This window comes from Pseudorasbora parva, chromosome 13 (genome assembly GCF_024679245.1).
Source record: "Pseudorasbora parva isolate DD20220531a chromosome 13, ASM2467924v1, whole genome shotgun sequence".
Taxonomy (NCBI): domain Eukaryota; kingdom Metazoa; phylum Chordata; class Actinopteri; order Cypriniformes; family Gobionidae; genus Pseudorasbora; species Pseudorasbora parva.
The window spans coordinates 34698619-34722473 of NC_090184.1; the positions used below are offsets into that span (position 1 = coordinate 34698619).

General features: G+C 39.7%; 1 protein-coding gene and 2 long non-coding RNA genes across 4 annotated transcripts in view; 2 read left to right on the top strand and 1 right to left on the bottom strand.

Annotated features, from left to right (window-relative positions):
* The window catches only part of elavl4 (ELAV like neuron-specific RNA binding protein 4), a 91551-nt gene that overhangs the window by 62452 nt on the left and 5244 nt on the right, over positions 1-23855 (bottom strand). The window lies entirely within an intron of this gene.
* LOC137038263 (uncharacterized) lies at positions 1066-4570 on the top strand. The gene is made up of 3 exons (XR_010897440.1): positions 1066-1367; positions 2031-2106; positions 3633-4570. It is a non-coding gene; the product is annotated as an uncharacterized lncRNA (long non-coding RNA).
* On the top strand, positions 10256-22106 carry LOC137039015 (uncharacterized). The gene is made up of 5 exons (XR_010897579.1): positions 10256-10406; positions 14873-14907; positions 15110-15213; positions 20857-21013; positions 22052-22106. It is a non-coding gene; the product is annotated as an uncharacterized lncRNA (long non-coding RNA).

A 23855-nucleotide genomic window follows, 5' to 3' on the forward strand; every position in this document is an offset into this window, starting at 1 on the left:
ACTGCACCTTTAATATTATGCAATGACATATATATATATATATATATATATATATATATATATATATATATATATATATATATATAAAATGCACCTCCCTCAAAGTTGTCATGATGGGAAAATGTAGCTGTTTAGACTAAAACCACTTTAAAGTTGGGTTTTTTAACATGGGGAGATACAGATGACTCTTCTGTAGCCTTTCTCTAGCGGCCAGTCAATAAATTGCTGTTTAAGTCACCGCCGTGTTGGTTTCAAGAGAGACTGGGAAGTTGCCGCTTAGTCACATCAGTTAAGCTCACACCAGCTACCTCTCAACTGATCCATGTCTATCTATAGGAATGTGATGCCTATCACAGCATCTCTGTATAAGGCACTGTTCTCTATTATCTACAGTGTTTTCATGTTTTTCAGGAGCTAATTACCCTCCTTCATCCCCAGCTTCACCTCTTGTCCACAGTCAGGACTTGGCGTTCTGATATTCCTCTTCAAATCAGATTGTCACTTAACTTGATTTATGTTGTTACATTAATTTATTGTAATTAAGAACATTAATGATATTTAATAGATTTATGTTGGTTCTGTTCTGTTTATCCTAAGGGGGTTATCTCTGCACTCCCTGCCGTTATCCATGCTAGCTTAGGCTGTGGATGGGGTGGGGAGTTCTTGCCCAGAACAGAACCATTCCGCCAATTATATATATATATATATATATATATATATATATATATATATATATATATATATATATAATATTGTAATTTCTAGCAGGAATATGTTTCTTGTGATGTATACTGCTCAACAATAGCATGCCTTCACAGGATGAGATGCGTCAAAGCTAAATTGCTCCCATTACACTCATCAGACATCCACACTAGAAGCAATCACCTGCAAGACACTTTGGCTATAGAATTCTTATTTTCAGATCAAACCATAGATATACCACAGTATAATATTTACCAGCTAGCACATTTGTATTATCACATAAAATATACGTCTTCCGCCCAGCCCTGCTATACTATGCACATGCAGTGTTTTCTCAGATATCTCCTCTGTCAAGGTTGTGTATATATGTGCTGTCTCTGTAGTTGTGTCTGTGTGGTTTCTTTTTACTCTGTGCATGCAGTATGCAGGCTGTGTCAGCTCCAGGTGGGGTGTTGACATGGCTGTAGGTAGCTGGCAGGTGGCAGAACAGTGCCGCACCTGCGCCGGTCACAGAGATAGCGAGTGTACAGCCTCATTCTTCCGTGCCCTGGAAACTATGCATACTGTGCACTCCTGAACCTCTCCGGCTAACAAGCTGCTTTACCAACTACAAATCACATTGAGACTATATAGATGAGTTTTAAAGCTGCGCTTGGGAGCCCTTGGTGAGTATTGCAGTGTGAGTGTGGAGAGCTGGTAAAATGAGGATGAATGTGTTTTGTTATGCGGAGTGTGAAACCCAGCTAAAGACCTTGCACCATATATTTGTCTTTTAATTATTTCCTCTGTTTAAGCTTGTCATGCGATGTTTGCTCATTATAGAGAAACATTAAAAGCTTTACAAATAGCCTGAAATTAGATTTGTGTGTGTGTGTGAGCGCGTGTGTGTGTGTGAGGGGAGTTAAAGGAAAGTTCGTAAGGCAGCTAACTGCATCTCAAGTTCCTGAGAGGATGAGGTGGGCTTCTGAACACACATAAACTGAGCTTTCCTTTCCTCCCTCTCTCCCTCTCTCTCTCTCTCTCTCTCTCTACTCTAACAAACCACACACACATGAGCTCTGGTTAATCCAATCTCAGCCTCCTCATCTTCCTGCAGCCTCTTTCTGAAAGTCCTTTCTCCACACTCTCTCTTTTCCAAAACATCATCTCTTATTTGCACATTTCCTTTCCAAACCAAAACACAATTCTTCCATCATTTTCTCTTCTCGTTCCCCTGTGGTCTTTTGTTTTCCCTCTCCTTCTACATGTTTTTAACTATTTTTCTTCACCAGCATTGGACTTCGCACCAACACACACACCTGATTTTCTGGCTCTTTTTGTTTCTACAGGGAAGAACTACAGTCCAGAAGAACTACAGTGATACAAAATCCAATCCTATAAATGGGAAGCATAATGACTTTTCAGGTATATAAACAATATTTTAAAAAAACACATGCGCCAATATTCAAATTCTGGCTGTTACAAGAAGCTGATAAGCATTTTTATGTTATGGCTGATAGCCGGAAAATGTTATTTAGTCTAAATAAAAATAAATAAACAAACAATAAACACCAAAAAACTAATGACCTCAACCATTTTAAATGCTTCAAGTGAAATAGGCATCACATTATAATGTACAGTATACAAAAATTATATTTATTTATTTACTAAGATTTACATTTAACAGTGTTATTCATTTATTATTTTTATTAGATTATAAGGGCTAGGTGGGGGAAATAAATCAATATAAAAATAGGGCAAATGAGCATGCACAAATAAATATGCAATATTGGCTGATACATATCTAATATTGCCAAAACGTCTCTAATATTAACATATAACCAATATACTGTATTGTACATCCATATTTAAAAAAAAAATATTGGTTGATATTGAGGGTATATTATTTTATTCAGAATCAAACAGTAAATTATTTTCTACTGTACATTTTAATGATAAGCATTTTAAATGTTATTGTAAGTGCTGCTGTTCTAAGAAAACAGAAAAACGACTGTACATGTTTATATGGGCATTACATTATATCTCGGCCAAAGAAATTATATTATATTGGCCAAAATATCTGTACCAGTACATTTCGATCTTTGACTCTACAAAACTTGCATCTGGTGGAGAAACATCTCTATGCATGAAGTCAGTTTAGTTATTGATTAAGTTCTGCGCTTGAGCTCATAAAAGAAAGTAGCTGCGAGACAGAGCGGCAACCCCACAGCATCTGCTTTAATAAGAGAACGCAGAGGTAATTGATGGAAGATTGACTGAATTACTAACTAGCACAGGCAGCTAATAAATAGCACCAATCTCGATATGAGAGACAACGAGGTGAATGAAATTCAATCTGTTAACCTCTTCATATATGTCAGGCATATAATGTAGTTTTATAGTCTCCAAAATGCAGATTAATGGGTGTCATTTACAAGAGGGCATTTCTTCCCCCTGCTCTTCTGCAACTATAGAGAAGTGATAGACTTTACTGTCATCTTGTTTTACAAAACAGCAATGACCTAAACACTGTGTCAACACGTCTCCAGGATGTCCTTTTTTCTTTGGAGGTGAGGATATAAAGAATGGCATTATGAGGGAGAAGGCGACCTAATGCGTTCCATTGCAGCTGGTTAGATAAAACCTCTGCAGAATATCAACGAAAGCAGCAAATGTGGCATGCATTCAAAAGAGCAGATTAATCTTCCAATGCCGGGGTACACTGTAATTGAAAATGCCTACAGGGGACCATCTATGCTCATATATAATGTGTTAGAGAATATAGGGTTATCCTCATAGAATCCATCAGAATCAGCTCAGAGATGATTGTGCGAACTGTGTGGGGAATACCGTTTTTCCTTTCTTTTATTTTGCATTCTGGTTTGTGCTTGGAATATTTACCAGTGTTTGTCCGATGTGCTTTTTTACTAACCATGGTTTCCTGATTGCAGGCTGATGGAGACCTAATGGAATAAATGCCTGGCTTCTCGGAAGGGAAAAAAAAGGCAGGGTGTGTTTGTGTAAGGAAAGACATTTGCTCCCGGACAAGACAGCAACTTCTGCTTAAGGTCTGCTCTCACCTCTAATCAGCCTAACTCCTCTTGACAGCGAGATAACAATATCCACAATCCGAGCGGATCTACTGGGGCAAGATTTCACGCGAAGCAATCCCTTCGTGAAATGCCAACGGCGGTATCTATGGTTACTGTTGTGGGGAAGATGGTTTTTGTGGGCCACCCCATTGCCCTTTCTCAGTCAGGGTTCGTTGCTGGAGCTACTGTGCCTCATACGCTCCGTAACCCCTTACTGCTGCGACCTTTGACCTCCGGGCACTGATATTCGGAGAGCAGAACTATCTTTGACATTTATATCCGTGTTCCCTTTCTCGTCTCATTTGTTCTCCTCATTGTATCCCTTTTTCACCCACGGGAAACAAGCATAAATACAATCTCTCCTCTAGTGTGCTCTTTTGAATGCCATACCAGCCGTCATTATGCAATTTTTTTTAAACGCATCAGTTGTTTTTGTCGTAAAGCTATGCATTGTAAAGGTTTTACAGGTTTCGATTTCCACGTGATTGTGTGAGGCGAGCCGTTGTAATGTGAATGACCTTGAGATGTCCTTTAGCGTCACAGGAGGCAGGTCAGTTAATTGGCTAATGGGCAGGAGAGAAAAAGCGACTGCGTTTGCAATAGGCTAGTGGGAGCAAAGACTCGCCTGCTGCTGCTGTCTTTTCCTGGGGTGCAAAATGTAGATCAGAGAAATGTGCAGTTTGTGCACAGTCTCGAGAGAGCCTGCCACTCAAATCCGAACGTCTGTATGAATACCAAAACACACAGGCGGTGAGAGAGAGAGAGAGAGAGAGAGAGAGAGAGAGAGAGAGAGAGAGAGAGAGAGAGAGGGAGGGGGAGAGAGGAGAAGGAATGAAACAAAGAAAGTGGGATGGAGGAAGAGGGAGGTCGGAAGCTAGAATGATAGGGGATGAGAGCCAGCTTGAAAGAAATGGGTGGTAATGCGCTTCTTTTACCTTTCTTGATTTTATGTTGTGATCAACTCTAACCAACAATCACTGTTTGTGATGGAGCCTTAGCTGAGTATATTATTTTTTATTTATATATATGCAATGTGTATCCAGAGAGGCATCTGTCAGTTTGCCAGGATGAGCGGTGTGTTGTATTGGTAAGCAGGTTGTGTGTGCTGTGTATATTCGGCTGATTATCGTCTGTCTGTGCGTGGCTCTTTGAATTTGCGCCAGAGGAATTATTATGCTTGCGTTTGTGAAGCCTGCTCGCTGCCTCTCTCCTTCTTGCTCTCTCCTCAGCTTTCTGTAAGGAAAATGAGGATGAATCAAACTGAGAAATCACTGTGGACGCCTATTAAAATTTAAACATGAACGTTTTGTTGTTATTCATGTATATTTAGCTTTGACATAATAAAAGCTTCTTTGCGAATGCATACTATTAAGATAATACTAGATTATTATTCATTGCTTAACTGAAATTTATAATGCATCAGGCAAAATCTTTTTTACATAAAGGGCATGCAGTTTTACCCACATTTTATTTAAGGTGTTGCTCTATCAATTGTCATAAAAAGTATTAACTTTTTCTCAGAAATTTCTCTTGAAATTATTTATAAAAATAAAAATAATTTGTATGCAAGTAAGAGTTTAGAGCAATGAAGTTGATGCTCATATAGCACCTATGATCAAATCTTGGAATAATTTGAATAGAAACATTTAAACATTATAAAATTGGATTGCACGCTTTGGTATCTTGGCACATTGTGACATTCTGTCTTTTGAAAGTTTTCTCAGAAATTTCATTCAACTGGTCAATTTTAATTTGAGCTTAAACTTACATGCCCAATTTCCAAGGTTTATTCATAGGTTTGCTCACTTCTTATTTAAACACTAAGGGTAAAACTCTCTCAGAAGTGATCACAAATATGCAATGTGATGACAGCTCACATTAGCTACTGAAATCTTCTCTGAGTTATTTAAGTCTGAATGCGAGACTTGTCTAATAAGCGCATTCTGACTTCACCTGTCAGTGCGCTCTATCCTCCCTAGAGCTGGATGTTCAGTTACCTCAGTAACTCTCAAGGCATTTTCTCTAATCAGTTGGCAGAGTGAGACTCATTCAGTAATTACATTCAGAGGTTACATTTGTGTTCTAAATCTGTCAGAGCTGTTGAAAACGATTAAGTATTAGGATACTTTTTCAAATCGGAATGAAGAGCATAGCAAATAGATTATAGAGTGTTGTTTACTCTTTTAACGATGCCATGTCGGAATAGCAGTGAGAACATAAAGACGTAAGAATGGCACCTGGCATGGATTCTATAGATCTATATAGCAACAGTTATACTTAATATTATTTAGAAGATACATAAAAGACTCTGGGCTATTATGTTGTTCTTTAATTTTGTTGTCCTGTTGTTTTTTTGTTTAGTTTTTTTCTTATGAGTGAAAAATGATATCATAATATCCCATCTTGTATCCCAGGTTATCTGATCTAATGTCAGTCAACTGTTGTCTTTAGGAGCAGAGGAGTAAATTTGCTGCTATTATAACAATTTTATCATCTGGCACATCCTCTGAATCCTTTCAGATTAAACATGAAAGAAACACAATTATTTATTATTACCAAATTGTCCATTTTTTGGGGACTTGTTATTCAATTTGGTTCAAGATGAATATCTTCTAACCTAGACAAAGTTCCAATAACAGAACTAATGTCTTTATACAGAAAAGAAAAACAGAAAGTGCTATGTGCCGGATTTTTTTTAACTGAAACTTGCACAATGAACCATATGTAAAACTCACTCAGGTGGAAGCTCTACGGCGCCACCATCTGAGGGCTCATTGCAAAAGCACGACAAGGCAGTCAGTTAGACGGATGTTGCTGTTCTCCTGCAGCGGGAACCGTGAGGGATTGATGCGGTGGTGTCACATGCTCGCAGAGCCTCGGAGTCTTCACGGCCAGAGGGGGGCAACCTGAGCCTCTACTCTAACTCTCAGAAAAATCAAGTGGCCCACTTTGACACTCAGCTGTCATCTGTAGTCATGCTGTGTGCAGAGGGGTGCAAACTCTTCCACCCAGCCATCACACATCCTGGGGCACTTTTCCCACCCCTGCTGCCCAGATTTCAGCATCTCGCAGCTCGTCTCCTATTCTCCTCACTCTCTCTTTCTCTCTCAGTTGTCCACCTGCGCCCTCATCCACTCCTTTTTAATATTCAGTCCAGCTTTAGCCTTATTAGCATTGATATGCAACCTTGGAGTCGGACAACAAAGGAGAAAGCCCTAAAGCAGAGTAGTAAGGCAGCTTGAAGGAGGGAGTGAAATTATGAGGAAGCATGCACAGAGGTGAAGAGGAAGTAGGGAGGATATGGTGTGAGGTGAAAGAAGAGGAGAGGCTGTGTCTACGTGGCCATAGTTTGTGTAATGGCCATTAGGAGTGCATGTAGCGGGAACGTCAGCACTGCGGAGGAGGAGGAGAAATGTATAGGCCTATGTGGAAGCTCTTTCCCCTCAACTTCCTCCCTCCCACACCTTATTTCCTCTCTCACTATAAGCATCGTGGACAAGCCCCCTCACTGCCCTAATGTTTTTCTGTCTTACACAAAAGAAATGGAGGCAGGAGGTAAGACAGGGATTCACTGTTGGGAATCTCTCTTTTTTCAATTAGCATTTTGATTGAATGTTAAAGCCCACACACAAACAGTCAAACATTTGCCTGAAAAATGAATAATGCTGCCCACATTTGAGTCTGAACGCCGCGCCGCTCAAATGAGGAATTTGACAGTCGCTGCTAGTTAGTAAATACATATATCTGTGAGGTCTCGATTGTTCGAAACTATGATGTCTTCCACCTTTAAATGATGTGCTAACGCAGGCCTAGGATTTCTCTTACCCAGCTTTGTCTGTAAGCTTCGCTACTTCCCTCTTTCTCTCTCTTTCACTCTCTCTCTCTGTTTCTCTCTCGGGGAGAGTTGGTTCCTGGCAGGCACAGTCTCCCACTAGCCTGGTGACAGCCGGGGGAGGCAGTCTCTGAGCCCTTAGTCAACAATGGACACATACACTCACACAACACACAAACAACGAGGCATGTTTAGTGCAGCCTGCCCTACCTCTATCAGAAAAGATGGGCAAACACAGGCAGTGATCTCCAGACATGCTAGAACACTAACTACACCATGCACGGAAACACACCCTCGCACACTGCCTAATAGATTCTCACGCACACGTACACACACACACGAGGTCACTCCCACTCATTCTCATTTACAAACTTACACTCTAGCATAGCACATTTACACAACCTTCCATGTATGCATCGTAAATGTGATTTTGAAACAAATCTTAAAGCATTTGATTAGGAAATCATTTACACAAATGGTCATCACGTTACTCATGAATAACATGGCTGTATTATTTTTGACAGATCAAACCGGAGCGGCAAGTGTTAAAACGAAGGTGAAAATGGAAGATGAGAGCAAAAAAAGGTGAGCATCAAGATTCAACACTGCCTCTACATCGTAGATGGGTTTTAAACCGCAGCATCTAAGGACCTGCTACACCTGTCCTTTCTCTCCTCTCTTCTCCTCTCAGCTCTTCTCTTTTCCTCAGCCTTGTTCTCAAATACAGCTCCTCTCATCCTAAGAGAAAGGGGAGGAGTAGCATGCAGAATTGAAAAAGAGGAGAAAGGAGAGAGAGAGCCTCCAATGCTGCCACTGCAGCTGCAGGCAGTGAGACACAGCAAGGGCAAACACACACTCGTGCACACACATACACACACACACCCAATTGTCTGCACAAAACCACCGCAGCATCCTTACCATCTTAAACCCGTTCCACTCCATTTGTAAGTCGGCGGGCAGAGTTCTCGCCTATAGCCGTGCTAATGTCTCCTCACTTGGAGATCTCTCTCAGTCTCTCCTCTCTCTCTCTCTCACTCGCTCTCTCTCTCTCTCTCTCTCTATGTGTCTCAGCGGTGGCGAGGCAGCGTGCGGCCAGCGGGAGAGAGAGTGGGCATTCCTCCTCCGAGTGAGGCTGCTTGTGAATGCACGGGCTTCAGCATGAGCTGAACGCTGCAGCCCCACTCCCTGCCCCCTCCTCATTGGTGAGGTCAGAGCAGCCCCCTCCTCCTTACGTCTCTCACTGGCTGCCTCAGCTGTCCGTCATCTGCTCTACTCTGGAAAATTAACACTTTCGCTCTGGCAGCCTTGCAGTCGAAGGCACAGGCGCTTCGGCTAGCAGAAGCCCTTTCGGAACCAGCAAAGGCAATCAATTGCAACCAAGGTCTCAGCTTGAGTTAGAGCAGACTGATTGCACCTACAGGCATTATGGTAATAGGGTGCCTGCACAGCACTGCTAATTAATGCAAGTAAAGCATGCAATAATTGTAGAGTATGTTAAATACATATATACACACACAGGATGTTTATCTGTATACGCATATGGATAATTTACAGTCTGATGGTCATTATCACAGGTTTTATTCTGCAATAATAACCTGCTGGCTTTACATAATGTATTTTATAAAAACAATGCTTAATAAATTAACTAATAAATAAATACATGTTATATGTTGATTTTAGTTGATTAACATTAACACGGCAGGAAATAACTGAGCAGTCAATTATACAATGTTGCCCTGGACAACGCACATTATTCTGTAATATACTAGTTTATATATCATTTTACATTAACTTTATATTTATCTCTGCATATTTACAGTCAGTGCATTAATATCAAATACAGCAAGTGGTCAACAGCAGTTTGATTTAACTGATTAAGGCAATTAAGACGCCATATTTTTAGTCATTTGCGAATGTGGGACAAAACATGTTTAATTGAATAAACAACAATTGTTATCGACTAAGTATCAGGTTGAAGAACGCACAGGTTACTAAACACACACCCGCTCTTTGTACAAAACTGCACACACATTCACAGTCACACACCTTTACCCGAAATGCGCACCTTAAAAATAATCTCTAAATAATAACATTATGTCTTCATCCCTATTGTCGCCGTTTATGCGCTTAAGAGAAAGGAAAAGAGCAAAGTTGTTGAAGGAGTATTACGAGGGATGAAGGGATTATTCTAAGGCTGCGCGTGACGGCGTGTTTCAGTGATTTTCTCTTTCAAATGCGAACACATTACGTTACTCACCATGACCATTCTCGTGTCCGGAGGTGAAGGGGGAAAAAAGAAAAAAGCTCGTTATTTTATTCAGATACACGGTTTAAAAAAATAAACGTTGCGCTTTTGGGGAGTCGTTTCCGAAAGTCTTTGAGGAGATGTATCGCGTGGAGCCAAGGACAGTCGAATGCAGACAGGTCGGCTGAGAGATGGAGAGATGGAGTCGAAAACTTACAGCTGCGGTAGGAGAGCGTCTATTTTGTCATAAATTAATGTAGCTGAGGAAGACGTATCCAAAATAAAACAATAAAAACAAAAAAGATCGGTTCCCTTTACTCTGTGGAGCTAGTAGTGCGAGCGTCCCTTTTTCCTCCACACCATTTATGGAACACAGTGTCAGGCTCGTGTGAGATCTGATTGGTTGAGCGGGGACAGACAGGGGGTGGCGCGCGCTGCTCTTGAGGAGACGGTTGGAGAGGGTGAGGCGCGCGAGTCAGTGGGGAGCGTCGCGCCTTTGGGGAAATAGCGGGCTCTGATTGACAGCTAATTTGACCTTCGGTTGCGTGGAAGACAGGTACACGTGAAACGTTTTGGATTTAAGAGTAATGTCAAAAGCAAACTGTACTTGTGATGACTAGATAGGGATTTATTTACTAGTAGTGGAACCCGAGGGAAGACACGCACATACTTTATTTATTTATTTATTTATTTATTTAAACTCGGTCGATATCAGTGTGTGAATTATGCAATGACTTTCAAGGCTGTCGACATACTATTTTTAAAGTAATTTCTAAATCCAATTTTAAAGAAGCAATCTGTTGAGCAATTGTAATTTTGGCGCTACTAGCAGTTACCGACCTAATAATTTTAAACAATCAACAAACGGTTTAATGATATATTTGTGACCTATACATTTATAATAAAGTGTTAAGTAAGATTGATCAAAGTGTACTACTGTTGCTTTGGCTACCTCAAGCGGAAATGGCATCTGTAGCGTTTAACTGTTACTTGGCGAAAACTAACTTTTTATTTTAACGTTTGAAGACATATGTGTGTGTGTGTGTGTGTGTGTGTGTGTGTGTGTGTGTGTGTGTGTGTGTGTGTAGGCCTACACATATAGGCGTACACATAAGTCACACACAAAATATCTATGTATTTTAAAACTTCAAACATTTTCTTTGAAATTCTTTTGCTATGTGTTGAAGGAAGGTGACCCTCCTCCACCCTTAGTTAGTTTAAACATTTGTCGTTTAACATTTACAATTTTTTTTTAAATATTGTGTCATAGATCTTATTAATCCACGCAATTTATGTGATTATGTCAGTCTCTCACAAATCATGGTTACTTACATTGTAGAAAAAAATAATGCAGCATTTAATTTATTTAGTGATTTAATATTGTGAATATATAGGCTAGTATCTTGAATTAAATATTCAAATTACTTAAAAATGTACGTAAAGTAAAAAAAAGGCTTGTTATTGTATCTCAGTGTTAAATTAGTGTAGAACATCAGCAACAGCAGCACAAGCTAATTAATATTCATGAACTCGGCCTTCTCATGTAGTGACATCACAACCTCATCTTGCTCCCCCACTCAAACTCATTCCTGCACACACTACATTCAATTGCATCTACTCAGGTGAAAAGGATTTGCTTGTAAAATAATGTAATCCGAAGCATTATATTTTCTTCCGTTCTAAATATTAGTGCAAACTCTTCTCACATTCTCTGTTGTTCGCAGCTGCACGCGCACTGAATCAATAATTAACTGCGAGACCAGCCGCTCCCACCCCTGACAAAACCCATTTCACATCTCCACCGGTGAGGGCTGCCCGAGAGCGACTGCTCGCCAAATGAAGGGATTTCAGATCTTGTTTTATTTACCAAGATATGGAATTCATCACGGGCAAAAACACATTTCCTGCTTGCACCCATTTACTCCGCATGCACAATCCTAATGTTACACATTCAATGGGTCTTCGGGGAGTTTTGTGTGAATGCATTTTGCTCTCAGGTTTGTTGTGGAGAAATAATGGGGGTGTCATTTTAATATGGTGTGGGTCTTTGTGCTGCTGTACTGGTACAATAGAACAAATCACAGGGCTGGAATGGGCTGGGAAACGGCTGAGGTCTTATCGTCTCTGCACCTGCACTTCTAAAAACCAGAGCGGAGGTCCCTTACGGTGAGCAACTGACTTGACAAGAACCACTTTTGGCATGAGAGTCCAGCGGAGCCATAAAAAATGAAAGACATTTCTCACTAGATGGCCAGGCCTAACTCTTAGGGACACAGTACTTGAGAGCTCGACCCGAGAAAACCCAAACTTCATGTCAACTACTCATAATTCCCTGTTCTTTTTAAATGTGTTTGGCCCAGTAGTGATATATACTATATATATATATATATATATATATATATATATATATATATATATATATATATATATATATATATATATATATATACACTCTTAGAAGAAAAGGCTCTATCGGCGCTACGTATTTGGAACCCTTAAAAGGTTATACATAAGTATAGTTGAGTATACTCCAAAGACCCTTTTATGCTAAAAGGGTTCTATAATGACAAGAAATAACCCTTTTGGCACTTAAAAAGGGTTCTATATAGAACACTGCAAAAAAAATGCATTTCTTATCAAAGAAAAAAAATGCATTTCTTATCTTAGCAAAAACTCTCTTCATTTTGAGTTATATCTTTCCCAAAATAAGACAATTACTTTTGCTTGTCTAGTAAATACTTCTTGTTTTATGAATGTTTAGATGTTTGGACTAGAAACAAGACAAAAATACTAAGTCAGAAAAGCTTTTTTTGCATTTTTTTAGGGGTTCAAACTACGTAGCCCCGATAGAACCTTTTCTTCTAAGAGTGTACTGTATATATCACTATATATATATATATATATATATATATATATATATATATATATATATATATATATATATATATATATATATATACACACGCTCACCTAAAGGATTATTAGGAGCACCTGTTGACTTTCTCATTAATGCAATTATCTAATCAACTAATCGCATGGCAGTTGCTTCAATGCATTTAGGGGTGTGGTCCTGGTCAAGACAATCTCTTGAACTCCAAACTGAATGTCAGAATGGGAAAGACTGAATGTCAGAAAGGAGATTTAAGCAATTTTGATCGTGGCATGGTTGTTGGTGCCAGACAGGCCGGTCTGAATATTTCACAAATTGCTCAGTTACTGGGATTTTTACACACAACCATGTATAGGGTTTACAAAGAATGGTGTGAATGCGGCAGTCCTGTGGGCAAAAATGCCTTGTTGATGCTAGAAGTCAGAGGAGAATGGGCCGACTGATTCAAGCTGATAGAAGAGCAACTTTGACTGAAATAACCACTTGTTACAACCAAGGTATGCAGCAAAGCATTTGTGAAGCCACAACACGCACAACCTTGAGGCGGATGGGCTACAACAGCAGAAGAGCCCACTGGGTACCACTAATCTCCACTGGAAATAGGAAAAAGAGGCTACAATTTGCACAAGCGTACCAAAATTGGACAGTTGAAGACTGGAAAATGTTGTCTGGTCTGATGAGTCTCAATTTCTGTTGAGACATTCAGATGGTAGAGTCAGAATTTGGCGTAAACAGAATGAGAACATAGATCCATCATGCCTTGTTACCACTGGGCAGGCTGGTGGTGGTGGTGTAATGGTGTGGGGGATGTTTTCTTGGCACACTTTAGGCCCATTAGTGCCAATTGGGCATCGTTTAAATGCCACGGCCTACCTGAGCATTGATTCTGACCATGTCCATCCCTTTATGACCACCATGTATCCATCCTCGGATGGCTACTTCCAGCAGGATAATGCACCATGTCACAAAGCTCAAATCATATCAAATTGGTTTCTTGAACATGACAATGAGTTCAATGTACTAAAATGGCCCCCACAGTCACTAGATCTCAACACAATAGAGCATCTTTGGGATGTGGTGGAACAGGTGTCCTGGATGTGCATCCCACAAATCTCCATCAACTGCAAGATGCTATCCTATCAATATGGGCCAACATTTCTAAAGAATGCTTTCAGCACCTTGTTGAATCAATGCCATGTAGAATTAAGGCAGTTCTGAAGGCGAAAGGGTCAAACACAGTATTAATATGGTGTTCCTAATAATCCTTTAGGTGAGTGTATATATATTCAACTATAAATGGTGTTCCCATTTTGCTCACTGAACCACGTGGCACCATGTGAGTTATAGAAGGCATTACCTTTCATCTTCCTCACAACAAGACATTAATTCAGGTCCCTCCCACCAACAGAGAGAGAGAGAGAGAGAGAGAGAGAGAGAGAGAGAGAGAGAGAGAGAGAGAGAGAGAGAGAGAGAGAGAGAGAGAGAGAGAGAGAGAGAGAGAGAGAGAGAGAGAGAGAGAGAGAGAGAGAGAGAGAGAGAGAGAGAGAAATAGAAACCTGCCTGTCATTTCATTCATATGGAGGCTTGATTCAATTATACAACACCTCACATCATAGCACAGGCAAACTTGAGCCAGTCCATTAACCTGTGTCAGTTTACCAATCTGAAGTCTAGCAACCACTGATGTAAACCACCACTGAACTCTTCACAACCTCCAAACTGAATGAGAACCAGCAGAAACCCTCTCCACTCTTCAGATACCACCAACCATTTCTCATCATCACATGGGTGGCAGGTGGAAATGTGTGCTTTGACTTTGACTTTCATACTGCGTGTTTATGCAGAGCAAGAAAGAAAAGGGTTGGGTAGCGGGAAACTGCTAGGTTCTTACTCTCTCTACATCTGATCATTAGGCATTTCAGAGTACCGTGCATGTGAGAGAGACATATTCATGTGGGTAGTCAATGCCAAGGTCTCTGCTCTCTCATTTGAATGTAAACAAAGTGCTGAGTGCCTTTATGCAGATGTGTTTTTCATGTTGTATTTCAGTAACGTTAGAGTGGATTTATTGCATATAGATTGAATGTTTCGCTCTCTTATTCTCTTGATTGTTTTCTTTCTGTCTTTTTCAGACAATAATAGCAGAACAGATCGGCTCCTGGCAATAGTAAGTTACAAACAATAATAGCACAAAATAGATTAGAATGCTGTGACATTACAGTAATATTCACCAGGTATTCTACACCACGGTTGTTTTCGTCAAGAGTCAGAAACATCAACAAATCATAAATAACAATGATTCTTACAATGACAGTTATCTATCTCTTTCTCTCTCTTTTCCTTCTCTTTTTTCGGAAATCTTTATAAAGGACTAAATGTCAGCTGCTGGTCTTTGTAACAGCTGATGCTGCAGATAGAAGAGGAGACGAGTCCCATCTGGAAGGTTCAATTTGAATTTCCCTGTATTCACAGGGTACGTACTAAAAACACAAGAATTAGGCAAACCAGAAATATCTGCGTTATATAGTAATATAACAGCTATCATGCTATGTTTAAAATAGCTTATGGTTGGAAAATATTAGTATTTAGTTTTTAATCACTATCATTATGCAGAATTTGTGACCTGCATTTTAACATTTTGCCAATCTCAACTAAAATGGTTTTCAAATCGTTATACAATTACTTATGCATTTTTATGACCCCATATGAATTAAGAAACAACGTGGGATTTTTGTATTTATTAAAAATCACACTACAAGACTGTTGTAGAATCTAAAAGTGGTGAAAAATGATGAGCAGTCATAGCATCTAAAATGCACACTTCATATAAATATGAACCTACCCGTTTAAAAAAAAAAGTCCAATAGCCATCCAACACAGCCCGGACTTCTAGGCAAAATTTGGGCTGTCAGTAAAATCTAACCATAGCCCAAGAATAGATTAATCATCGATTAGATCACGCCAAATAAATGAAACTAAACACCTGGTTATCACTGTTTAATTTCACACATCTCACAAGTTATTTTGGCAAAAACTACAAGAAACCAAATTGAAGGTTATTTTGGGTTACTTAAAGTCGGACTATATCGGGTCTATAGGTAACCGAGACGGTGAAATGAAGGCTATTGCTTGCTGGGTAAAATCTACCCATTTGCAGCATACAGTATGAGACCTCCCAGCAAACATTTGGACGTTTAATGACCGTTGAAAGACATCCCTCCGACACATCCCATCATGGTTGAAAAATAGTTCCAAAAATAAAAGTGGAACGGAATGCATTTTTAGGATATGTTCTGTAACATGACATATTTTTACCGATTTATGTCATCCTACCACCAGACACAAGACGTTGCCGTCGGATCAATGTTTGCCGGGCTCCCTCCGTATGAGAGAGCGTTTCGAACTGGGGCCGCCGCGTACACAAGCAGTAGACATGCAGGATGAGGGAACGTGTCCAGTATGACTCAGAGACGGCGTGTGACCCTCTGTCTCTCTGTTCACTCCTGGGCTGGGTGGGGACAGATGGAGGGAGGGGTCTTAGGGATTAGACTGGCATGAGGTCTGCGGTGGGAGGTTTGGCCAAGAATACATGGAGGTTTTGAGTGGGAGGATGTGACCTCAGGGATCTTTACTATTGCAGAAAAGTGTACTGCATGTGTGTGTCTGTACACATAAACAACTTTCATTTAGTCATCATTCGTTGGATAAGCCTCTCGGAAAAACGAACAGCAGGTAATAGCAGTCAAGATAGCATCATTTTATATAAGATGGTGTTATTTGTCCTCCAACCCACATGCATTTTGCGTCGGCCATTTTGCCAAATGGGCTTTTTATGCAGGTATTGTCGAGCTAAAGGATGGCTGTTCTGACCACCGGCGGAGGGGTTTTATAACAGGCCAGCTAATGTAAATCACATCATTTATCGGCTGTCAAAAGGCCATTAAAAATGAAGCAGCATGCGAATTGAGTAACGAGCTAAAAGCAACGAGGCTAATTGATTTATTTTCATTCTGTAAAATTGTGTTTTTATATGCTCAGCTAACTAATTGACATTGAAAATGTATTCTTTTTTTTAATCTTGGATGCGTTCGGTTTACAGTAGTTAAATAGGATTGTAAATTGGAATTTAATTTGTCATTGTGGGTTGAAATGCAGTTTTTTTAGTCAGAACACATTTTGTTGGAAATGAAAATATACATGTATGCATTTCAAAAAATTTTATATAAATCTCTGTTCTGTTTTTCAAAACTGATTTTGGCCATGTGTGATTTTGATGCAGTCAGAGGTTTGGTCAAAGCCTTTGCTAGCTGAGCATGTAAAATGTCACTTTAGTTATTGTTCACTCAAACACTAAGAGACACATGCACACACCCAGTACTGCAACCGCTCTCTTTCTCCCTCTCTTTCTCTTTCTCTCTTTCTCTGCCTGTGCTCCTTTGTTTCTGGAGTACCTCTGATCCTCTGTGGCCGCTTAGCTCCAATTAGAGCATCCCACCAACCTGGCCTCTAACACAAACACACACACACACACACACACACACACACACACACACACACACACACACACACACACACACACACACACACACACACACACACACAAACACACACACACAAATGCTTAGCCCCAGCCTCCTCTCACACTGCCTCATTTCAGCCCTCAATCTGACTAATTACTCTGAACCTTGCATGCCCCATCTCTCCCTGCTTCCAAACACACATGCACCACCTGACTTCTTCCATTGGCGATAACCACAAATCCAGGTGCTCTTGTTTGTCAAATATTTCAAACCTGCAGTCCACTCGGATGAGTGTGTTACTCATGCTCCATCATTGTCCTGTCAATGTTATCGATTTCCACCATATGCATCTCGCTCATTCACTTCACATTCACTCCTGCTTCCACCATAAGCACCAGCCATCTATTCTGAGAGTTTAACATGTTAAAACACGCAACAGACATGGTGATAATTGTTTCAACTGGAAAAAAAAAATCAGCCAGCGAGATGGAGCATTTATTTTGTCTCAATTTTCACCCTGAATAATAACAGGTTTATTTAAAGACACTGAAGTGTAGATCCCCTGCAAGCTGTCAGCTGAAGTGTGTTAAAAATTGCACATCTCTTTTGGAGCCTTGTTTTAAAATTTTAGAAAATTTTCCAACTTCAATTTATCCTGTTGTTTGGAAATGTACTCCTAGATTAGGTAGAGAAAAACTGAAATGCGTTCTAAACGGTTAGTATTTTTCCGCAAATTACTTTGTAAAAAAAAAAAAAAAAAAATGCTAAACTTTTGTTTGAGGAAAAAACAAGAAACAGATATTCCCAGACTATTCTATTCAATTTTTATATGTTGAAGGACAATTTTTTTTTTCTCCTCACATCAATTTCTCTCTTATTTGACATATCTCGATTGTCACAATTCTCATTCGTCTTGGGAGTAAGGGGTAAAGTTTTCTCCCTCTGAAGCAAATATCTCTTTCTGTCAGAGGACATGAGTATCACCCAGTCCAATTCCTGTTCCTGTCACCTTCTCAAAGGAGAACCTCGACACCACATCAACTCTTTTTGGCGGCTTTACCGCCAGGCAGCACTGCAAGTGTCAGGATGCTGAGCTCAGGCTCGGCTCACCCAGATGGAGCTCGCCACGTGCAAATATAAAAAAAACCTGTCTAAAAACTACATTTGCGCTTTGTATCCGAGATATTTTAGAGGATAAGGATTCAGGTAATGTTTGAGTTAAGATTTAACTGGTAAAAACATGTATCATCCATGTCTGTTCACTTTTTGCTCAAAAACTTTTGGAAACGCAGATTTTCAGTGCTAATAAAATACATCAAGGTCAAACATATGACTACTAATATTATCATGCTGATGACTAAAAAGCCTCATTAATTGTGGGGAAAATTATATAAATGTGGCACTAGTGAATCTTGAGCAGATATCTAACTCAGTGGGTGGCTCTCATTGGGGTCTGTTCCAAACGAAGGTGACATTGAGCAAGACGCTTTTTTCTGATCATTAATATCACTGACGATTCTCTCCATCTCATTTGTGTTGCGCAGCCACTTATGGTTGGCTGGAGGGAGACTGAGCGATGGTGGAGATCGAGTTGTATGACGGTTGGCTGTAGGGTGGCCTTTGCTGTGTTTGATCGCAGTCGGAGCTCTCGAGCGCGATGAGGAAGACCGCTGTGGTCCATCTGGCCTGGTCTTTAATCAGTGCTTCCCTTCAGAGTGGTGGCCACGCTTTCACTATGCTGACCAGGCCAGCTTTTGCTAAGAGCAACCACAAGATGAATGTAGCTTATTCATTATTTTATGCATTCCTCTAGTCTACAACTATATCCATAGTGGATTTCAATTAGTCTGAGGTGGAATTTAATAAGGGTGTGTTTTGTGTCTGAATATGTATGATTTAAATTTTGAAGGAAAGAAAAAAAGTAGTCATAGCTCTATATGAATACCGATAAAAAAATATTTCATTAACTGTACACTCTTATAAGAAAATGTTCTATAAAAAAAAACTTAAAAGGTTCTGTCGGCGCTATCTGGAACCCCTAAACCAGTTGTAACCAGGAAAAAGGTTCTCTATGGAACCTTTTAGGGGTTCATTCCTCATTATCATTTGTTTTGTCCTTTCCGGATTAAATATTTCATATTAATGACAAACATTTCACTGCATTATTCATTGTATTTAAAAATGCATGTGAATGATCACAAAATTCAAGATATGGGGGTTTGAAAATGTATATATTTATCTCAGTTTATGTAGTTAATCAATATCACAGGAAGAGTGCCATTTCAGTTCTCCTCCAAAAATCAGCATGAATAAAATGTGATATTAGGTTACTACAATAAACAATTATTTAAGTACAACTACAAAATATTGCAGAATAATGTAATATATGAATGAATAATAACCTTTGTGACAAAAAAAGTGTTCTTTCTTGTCATTTTACACTGTAAAAAAATGGTTGGTTTTTGTTGGTTTAACTTAAATGTAAGTAACCTGGTTGCCTTCAAATTTTGAGTTTATTGAATTTAAAAATTTGAGTTGATACAATGAAGGAATTTTGTTTTATAAATAGAAACGCAAAATATTATTGTACCTGAACCACATAAAAAATTTGATAAATCATGAAAATAGCACAATTTGCCATGTTTCACTGCATCATCAGAAATAAAACACACACAATTACCCAATATGCTTACAAAATCTTTTAATAATATTTTAATAAAGGTTGTCGAATCTTTAAAAAAAAAAGTCATTGTATTAACTAAAAATTTTAATTTCAACGAACTCAAAATGTGAAGGCAACCAGGTAACGTAAAAAAAACATTTTTTTTACAGTATAGAACATTTTTAGCATAAAAGGTTCTTTGGAGTTGAGTAAAGAACCCTATGGTTCTATACAGAACCCCAATGAACCCTTTTTTTCTAACAGTGTATATCTCTGCTGCTCAAAACATGTATAACTGCCAAATATATACACATTTATTTATACCTAATAGGTCAATATTGCAGCTAGCTAGTCCCCTTGTATGCTAAACTAAAACTGTGCCGCTAGACTGACACATTTACATGTCTCTGATATTCATATAACAAATAGCAATCATGTAGTAGTTTTTTTTTTAAAGCTGCACTGACAAATTTTGATTCTAAGCATCTACTATGAGTTATCTGAAAAAGTTTCATTTTTAGCTCATTGATATTATATGTGCAACACATATCTCTGGGGTAAAATCGAACAGAAATGTGCCATCGATCTCTCTTTTTTCCTTTTCTCGTTCCCCCTGTTCCCCCACCTATCTTTCCATGTTTGTAGATATTCCATCACCTTGTCTTTCTGAGCCCTGGGAAAAGCATCGTCAGTATTTCTGCACCACTCCCCTCCATCCATGCTGTCTTTCTCCCCGAATTCATGGTGCCTTACTTATTCAGAGCAGGCGAGAGCAAGGCAAGAGAAAAGATTCAGAAAGAGAAAAGGATACAAGTGCCGCTAGCTGTAGACAGAAGGAATGCCTTAAGAAGCAATTAGCATATGTAACTTCTTTTTTCCCCCTCTGCCTGAAACAGGGTTATTTCAGTGAGTTTGTATTGATGTTTTTGAACAGGCTCCATGGCAGAGCATTTAATGCTGAACACTGCTGTTAGAGAGAATGCATTATTAATGTGAGGGGAAACTAACGGGGACCAGCAGCTCCTCAGGGCTGTGAAGAGGACGGTTGGCGTCTCTGAGGAAGCAACACCACGCCTCAAAGGTCTTCCTCGGTAATGCACACATGCCAGGCATCTATCATTTATTCATGACAGTCAGGCGCCTCCAACTCCCTCGAACAATTAACGAATCAATGAAATGTATGGGCTCAGAACCTATCAATTCGGGGAAACAGCGCCGTTCGTCAACGTGTCAGCTCTTGGGCACAGGCTATCATTCAGGCAGAGAGTACATTTATCACTTTAGAAACAGCCTGCGTGTCATAGCGGATAATCCTACTACAAAATGGCCGCCGATTCTGATGGATGATTGAACTTCCTTAATAACAACCGGCCAGGGTTGACTGCTTTTCTTAATGTATTTAACATGCAAAACAACATATTGGAGTGTTTCAAGGAGTCTTTGGGATCTGTTTTCCTGTAAAATAACCGCAGCACGTTTTGTTCGATTTGAGTGTACAAAACCTGTCCAGGTGGTGAGTTTAATTTTGAATTGAGTTCATCATAAAATATGGTAGATCGTATAATTTGCCAACCAATGTTGCTCTTGTAGCCAGTGCTCAAGCTTTAAAAGTAACATGCGTGCAACTTGAAAAAGAGAAGGAGGAAAAGAGTGAAATTGATGAATTGCTGGTGCTGCTTTCTACACTACAGCGCCTTCGCAATTCCTGTTCAATTAACAAAACCATTAATTATAGTACTTAAGCAAGCCGGGGTAAACCAGACAAGCGAGCATTCATGCACTTAACACACATTCATGTGTAAGCGTTTAACATTTCTCTTTTAAAAATCACTCCATCATCATTCCTGAAATACTGAATCATTAAAATATCTATTTCTTTTTCTGGAAGAATAAAACAGCACCGCTGCTATTTTGTGCATTCGAAAATACTGTGCATTTTAGTATGCATTCTCAGTAACAGTCTTGAGTGCTGGCTCAACCATAGAAACTCTTTCTTTGTAATTTTCCCCCTTTTCTGCTCTTTCTTTTATTTTGTATCTTTTTATGCCTTTTCTTGAATAGTCTCACTTAAAACACAAAGCTCTCACTGTTCACTGAATCCTCTGTTTTGATGTTCTTTTTCCCTGCAGAAATCACAGCCCTGAAACTCCAGATGAAGACTAGACCTTTATTCTGTACGCATAGAGAGGTAAGTGGATGGTTTTACTTTGGGGACCATCATCGCCAGTACTCGCCCCCTGCTGCTGAAATCACAGGCTTTTTACTTCCAGGTCATGGTGCCTGTATCACTCACACTGACCCCTCTCTTCACTGACTCTTTTTTATTTTTTTTAGCTGTGTTTTCAAAGAGAAAAGGGGGAGAGCTTTCAAGACCCCCAATCTTCATCAATACCCAGTCCCTGTGAAATCATCAAAAGGTAAAGGCTGTGAAAAAAAAAACACATTTTTCCATACTGTCTCAGGGCTCAGAGATTCAGTAGTGACTTTCGTCCCTGGAGGAAGCGTCTTCCACTACATAGGCACAGGGGCCAGATGTCACCTGTCCTCCCAGGCGAGGGGAGCTCTGGTGGGGCTAAAGGCTCAACCGAGGCAGGCTGCCCTGGTTCTCTCTCTGCCTGGCTGGAGGCACCTGCTCTTCGCCTCAGTGGCGACGGCCCCCAATGGAGCTTTTTTCATCTACTTTCACATGCACAAGCATCCTGAAGCCCTGCGGGTGTGCGAGTGTGTATATGTAAGTGAGGTGTCTGTTGTTTGTGTGTCATATGTGGCAGATTCTCACACACACACTCACCCTTGTGATGACAATACAAACTTAATTTCATTACATTTGCTTCCTAATGAGCACTGTTATCCTCTTTCTCTGCTTAACATGCTTATGCCTGAAAACACAAAACTGCAAGCGTTTATGGCTCTGCAGCCAGATTGCTTGAGCTAATGCATCCTTAGACACGTTTCAGAGGATGTCTAGGGTCCCATGTGAATTGTAGCTTGGGTTTGCCTCTTTAGTTAGACCCAAACTCAGTAGTCAACCGGGCCATTAGATAGATAGATAGATAGATAGATAGATAGATAGATAGATAGATAGATAGATAGATAGATAGATAGATAGATAGATAGATAGATAGATAGATAGATAGATAGATAGATAGATAGATAGATAGATAGATAGATAGATAGATAGATAGATAGATAGATAGATAGATAGATAGATAGATTTCAGACAATCAGATTACGATGTTTTCTCAACATGATGTTTTCTTTTTTCTTTGGTATTCACAAAATTTGAAATATGTTGTTTAGTTTCTCTTATTTTCACATCTATTTACAACCCATATGAGCTCGGAGCGTCACCATAATGCTCGCACAGTTTTTGGATGCAGTTCTGTGCAACATTTGGTGCATGTCTATTAAAAACAGGTGGTCCTGCATCACTAGTTTACGGAACAGGAGTCTCTGTTTCTGCACTCTGTCATTTTCACACACACACACACACACACACACACACACACACACACACACACACACACACACACACACACACACACACACACACACACACACACACACACACACACACACACACACACACACACACACACACTTGTAAAGGCTTGTTTACACACAATAGGTTTTTATACTGCACAAACCATATTTTCTATCCCTATACACTGCCCCTGCCCCTAAACCTACCCATCACAGGAAACATTCTGCATTTTCACTTTAAAAAAAAAAAATGAATTCTGTATGATTTATGAGCATTTTGAAAAATGGGGACATTGGCCAATGTCCTCATATTTCACCCTCTCCTTGTAATACCTATGTCATACCCATGTCATTACACATTTGTGCCCTCATATTTCACGAAAACATGCCCACACACACACACACACTGTACCTTCTGTCCCCCTACACTGCCCCTGCCCCTAAACTTAC